The following is a 6,000-nucleotide window of genomic DNA, read 5'->3' as shown; positions in this document are numbered from 1 at the left end:
TTTTTTTCTTCTTTGTTTTTTTTTTTAATTGCGGTACGCGGGCCTCTCACTGTTGTGGCCTCCCCCGTCGCGGAGCACAGTCTCCGGACGCGCAGACTCAGCGGCCATAGCTCACGGGCCCAGCCGCTCCGCGGCACGTGGGATCTTCCCGGGCTGGGGCACGAACCCGTGTCCCCTGCATCGGCAGGCGGACTCTCAACCACTGCGCCACCAGGGAAGCCCCAAGCTACATTTTTAATACTATTGAAAATAAAGCTTTTAAAACACATTCCCAAACAAGCTGTGCTTTAAAGAGTAGGCTCAACAGAGAACAGCTGGTTACAGTGAGCCTCTGAGATAGCCACCTCCATGCTGGTAATGAGTGCCTCCTAACCTAGAACTGCCTCGCGCTGGGTTGCTGGGTCAGCAGGCAAGAAGTGATCGACTTCCCGTCTATCTTGGTTATGTGGGCCACACCTCTCCTAGTCAAATAAAAATGATACCTCTGGCCCAAGAGCAATAGCGTGCCAGAAGTCATTTAGGAGTATCCTTTGGAAAGAGTGAGTAAAAGGTGAAATTGTCTTTTCCTGCCTTGGAAAATGGTGCCTTGAAATGAGCATAGCTGCTTTGTCATCCGAGTGCAGAGATAAACAAAGTTTTCATTCTGTTCCTGGTTGGAGCAAACCTCCTATTAAAATTTGCTGCCGTTAAGAAATCAGACTGACACTTGTTTACTGGAAAAGCAAGGTACCATGGGGCAGAGAATGCCAAGCCAGCCCTTACATGGGGGATTTGGCCTTTGATTTTTATTGGCATGACAAGGCAGTACAGTATTTATTTGAAGTGAGGGGCGAGCCATTTGGTAATGGAAAACACACTTAGTTCCTCCTGCATGCCACACACCACTAGGGAAATGGCACAGACCCTTCTTGCCCAGACCTTAGCACCCAGTTGAGGCAGCAAGACCTACACAGCTTCTGAAAATAGGTGGTCTGCCTAAAAGGGTAAGGGGAGGGGGTCTGTGTGGGGCAGAGCAGACATCCTGTGCTGGGGGTGGTTAAGGTAGTGCAGTGTGTGGTGATCAGGAGCTCTGGGAACCAGGGGGCCTAAGTCAAAACCCAGTTCCTCCTCTTCCTTACTGGGCCTTTGGGCACTTGATTCACCTCTCCACGTCCCTTCTGCAAAAGGGGCGAACTTAGTAGCACCTTTCTCATACGGTGTGAGAGATGGAATGAGATTGTGCCTGTAAAACACTGAGCATAGTGCATGCTGGATAAGCATTAGTTACTATTATTTAACTTGACCTTGAAGAATGAGTAGAATTGAAGAAGTGGTGTGAGGTAGGGAAAGGCTTGAAGGTGAAAATGTGTATTCAAGGACAGAAGAAAACTGGTCTGGTCTAGCTGAGAGCTTGAGGGACCAACATTGTCCCTCCCTTTTGTATAAGTTTTAACCCTGTGTGTTACTTAGCTGCTTTCTCCGCCCTTACCCTAGCGACAGCCCTAACAACAACCAAAAAAGCTATGCTCTGGGTACCTGTGTGATGTGGAGGAAGAGAAATTGCTCAGCGCCCTTGGCTAATATGCTAGATTAGCTCCTTACTGTAAAATTGGAGTTGGAGTGAGGGAATGGCTTTCATTTCTACTAATGAAAGTGCAAACTGTAAAGCAGCTGACTCTCATTCTGGGTCCTTTTCCCAGCTGAACCATTTAGTAACCCACCCTCATAGTGGGAGCCTTCCGCACTCAGCTGAATGAAATTGAAAATCTACGCTTGCACTTCAGTGGGGTCCATGAATAGATGCTTTGTCTGTAAAGAGTTGTCGTTGCACATGGTCTCTGTCTCCCAGTGCCATGCGTTTGCAAAGATGAGATCAGGACCAGCAGGGTCTTATTTTAAAGCCAAAAAACAGGCTGGGGTGCCTTGCTCCACACAATGTGCTGTTTGGGCAAGCTCAAATTGCTGAATTCCTTGTGCTTGACCACAGATTTAGAGAAGACATTATTGGCTATTTTACCCTTCTATCTGATGTGCTCTTATTTTGTGTTTTTTTTTTTTTTTAAGACAAAAACAATGATAAAGAAAATCTTTCACTCACTCTAGCTACCACATGACAAGACAACCTATTGAAAAGCAAACCAATTCAATCATGCATTGTTTGGTCTATAAGGCACCAAGTAACCAGTTTGACAGTTTGTGTCGTTCCCCCCCCCAGTGAATTGGCTTATTTCATTGGATTCAGTGAATTGGCTAGTTGTTGTGGCTTTGTGTGGACACAGCTCACATTTTGTGAGGCCTAGAACAGAGTTAAAGTTTCTAGTGTGAATTAAAACCAGCTGGGGAATTGGACTGCTCGCTCCACAGGGAGGGATGTTGCATTTTGACAAGCTGAATGGTATGAAATATGAGCTCTTTGTAACCTGCTCGGCAAAGACTCTCAGTGTGTGCCTCAGAAAAGGCTAGCCCTGCCCCATGAGCTCTAAGTCCAGATAAATACCTTAGTCTTAAAAGTGGGGTAGGGGCGCTGACTTGACCTTGTATTTTCTGATTCTCGAAAGAAGTTTATCTTTTAAAAGAAGTACTCTTGGGGCTTCCCTGGTGGTGCAGTGGTTGGGAGTCTGCCTGCCAGTGCAGGGGACATGGGTTCGAGCCCTGGTCTGGGAGGATCCCACATGCCGCGGAGCAGCTGGGCCCGTGAGCCACAGATACTGTGGCCTGTGCGCCTGGAGCCTGTGCTCCGCAATGAGAGGGGCCGCGATAGCGAGAGGCCCGCGCACCGCGATGAAGAGCGGCCCCCACTCGCCGCAAGTAGAGAAAGCCCTCGCACAGAAACGAAGATCCAACACAGCCAAAAATAATAAATAAATAAAAATTAAATAAATAAATAAATAAATAGATAGATAGATAGATAGATAAAAATTAAAAAAAAAAAAAAAAAAGAAGTACTCTTGCTCCAAAGCACATGTTCATTCATTATTTTAGGAAGGAAACATTCACCTTCACGCACGGGCATTTCCTGAGCGCTTGTATGCCTGGTGTTGTGCTTCGTATCTTATGTGTGGTAGTTGCGTTCATCTAGTTTACTGTAACAGAGAATGATAGATTTTATACATGTGTTTACGTGCATTTTGAATGTTGCCGGAGTGGAGGTACAGGGTGCTAAGGAATTGAATAACAAGGAGTTTTACCCTCACCTAGGATATCTGGGAAAGCTCCCAGAGGAAATGATATATAAAGCTGAGACTTAAAGGGTGAAGCAGGCAAAGTCAGTGAAGATGGAGGCTTCCTGGGTCAAGCTTTTGAGAAAACAGTGTGGAACTTGGAGCTGAAAAACATGTGGCATGTGCTAAGACTTGAAAGAGACCTAGAGTGGCTACTGTAGAGGGTGAGGGAGAACTGGGCAGAATAACAGAGAGCTACGGATCCCATGTGAAAGATTTTGTACTTTCCTACATTTATTGAATACCTACTGTATGCCAGGTACAGTAACAGGCATTTTCACATCGATTTTTCATCTGTTTCTCTTAACAATCTTAAGGAAGTGATTTTTTAAAATCCTGGTTTTAGAGATGAGGAAACTGAGTCTCAGTGCCCCCAAGTGAGTGCAGTTACTGAGTGGAGGAGTTGAGATTTTGGAACCCCCGTCTTCTGACTTCTCCTTCCAGTGGGTTTTTAGAATCCCGTCTCCAAGAAAGATGGTAATATTCAATAACCAGGCACACAGTTGGAGTACTCAATCCAGTCAATTTGTTCATTTTAGACAAAGGACTTTGGTTATTATCTAAAAACATCTATTTCCCCACACTGCCCCCTAAGAACAGCATGGTGCTGTTTGTTTCTAGCTTCAGTGTCTACTTGAGTAGAGGACAAAAAAGGCATGGAGACACTGAAATAGCAACTGGAACTTTGAGAAATTGTTTTGAACTGGTGTCACTCGGTTCTCAGTTTATTTTAAGCCCAAAGAACTGCTGTAGTTTGTTTTTGGTGACAGAAATAGGCTATCTTTAACTATCTGCTTTAGCTTAGAGCACACCTGTTCTTTAAAAAAAAAAAAAAAAAAATTACAATAGGCAACCCAAATCTATTTTTCAAAGAACAGAGAATTGCTCTGATCTTCACCGGGCCAACTTGTTCTCCTCTACCACCTAGTGATACTGAAATATCTTTGTAGGAACTCAGATTATTTCAGCTCGAGTCAGGGATCACCTCTACTTCCATAGAGAAAGGCCTTCTGAATACGTTTTATACAGTATTTGAAAGGAGGCTAGCAGGTAAAAACTGACCCCACAGCTCTGGAAAGTCCAGATTCAGTGGGTGTTGAACCAGGCAGGAATGTTTATAAACATTTCCTGGAACTAGTGGACCCTCCTCCCTGCTTAGCCCCCTACTGCATTGGCCATTCAGCCTGAGAAGGCAACAGGGATTGACCCAGATTCATGCCTTTATAGGGCAAAAAGCTATGGTCTCAGTTTATTTGGTGCCTATGAGGGGATGACATGCCTTTCTTTTCCCACTATGCAAGAGGGAGGGTTAGGGGTGCTAGGAGACTTCGTGCTACTTCCTGGTTCATCCCTAAATAAAGATGCTCCAAGTTGGAGAGTGACCGGGTCGTATTACTAACTGCCAGCTTGAAGGAGGCAAGGCTAAGCATTTGTGCTTTCATAATAGACTTTGCCAGTCAGAACAGATCCATCCCCAGGTTTTCTCTTGAACTTGGGCTTAGATTTTTTTAGAGCCAGAAGGGGGAGCACCAGTCAGCCAAGAATGCACTTGGGGCGTGAGCGAGTAACTTAATTGAGAAGGTCCTTTTGAAGCTGTGTTGGAAATACGAGAGAATCATCACCAATCAAAAAGCTGTAATGTTGAATATAGAATGCAAGAAAACACTTTGGGGGAAACCTAGAGTAATGTAGTTTTTGGAATCTTTTAGTTTTTCTAAGATTCCTACCAGTTACAGTTAGTTCAGGGTGTGTCACTGTACAACTTGGCAAACCACGTGTGTGTGTGACCCTCTAGGGCTTTGCTTATATCAGTTTCACTCTCAAGGGAGAGAATTGCCCCATTCAGAGGACACTGTCCCTGTTCCAGACTACATTCTGTATATGGCATTCCTCCTTAAAAACAGAAACGCAGACTGGATTCTGTTTTTTATTTGCTCTACTAGGTATGTTACCAAGCATTTAAAAGGCTGTGCTAGGTGGTACCAACTCCAATGACCACGTTTTCTGACCCTAAAATCTGGATAAGTAATTTGACATGGATAAGGGTATTTATGGAGACGGGGAGAGAATATTTGAAGTTGGCAGTTTAGGATCACTGAATAGCTGTACCTGCTGTTTCCATAGAAGATAGAATATTCTTTCTCCAGAAAGCGTGGCTGACCTCTCCATTGAGGCTGTGGGAGACTTTTTTGTCTTTGTGGCTCAGTTGGTTTTTATCTGATATCTAGATCACCTTTGCTTGCTGTAGACATATATCTTCTCTAATACCCATTAGATTGTAAGTTCGTTGAGGCGAGAGATGACTTTAGTATTAGCTCTGCTGCTAGTCTGTTAGGTGACTTTGGGTATAATTCATTAAAAAGGAAAAATGCTTAGATTCCTGCACACTGGAAACTTAGCCCATTAGAAAAATGGTCATATGTGTATATAGATGACTATCCCTTGTTCAGTGCTCACAGAGTGATACAGGGAATTCATGACCTCATCTGTTTTTTTAAAACAGAGTCTGTGGTATACTACTGTCAGGATGAACGTGACGTTCTGAACCTCACCTCACATCCTAGTAAGAGCAAGAACAATGTTAGAAGACGAAAAAAATACTCTGGTACCCACAGAGATAGTCGTCATCTCAGCTAAACTTGAAAAAAAATATAAGGAAACATTGGCCTTGTACATTATTGGAAACTGTTTTTGTTCAGGAAATTTACTGAGTGTCAATTGCACATCAGGCTCTGGAACCCAGCCATTTTACAGGCTGATAGAAGGGGTCCTTCTCTTGGCTGTTACTTATTCTTTGGCT

The 6,000-nt window shown here is 44.1% G+C and overlaps 1 protein-coding gene across 1 annotated transcript in view; it reads left to right on the top strand.

Moving 5' to 3' along the window:
- ARHGAP35 (Rho GTPase activating protein 35) overlaps positions 1 to 6,000 on the top strand; it is a 79,402-nt gene that overhangs the window by 6,365 nt on the left and 67,037 nt on the right. The window lies entirely within an intron of this gene.

The sequence above is a fragment of the Physeter macrocephalus genome, chromosome 17, assembly GCF_002837175.3.
Source record: "Physeter macrocephalus isolate SW-GA chromosome 17, ASM283717v5, whole genome shotgun sequence".
NCBI classification, from domain to species: Eukaryota; Metazoa; Chordata; class Mammalia; order Artiodactyla; family Physeteridae; genus Physeter; species Physeter macrocephalus.
This window is presented reverse-complemented; position numbering and strand designations above follow the sequence as displayed.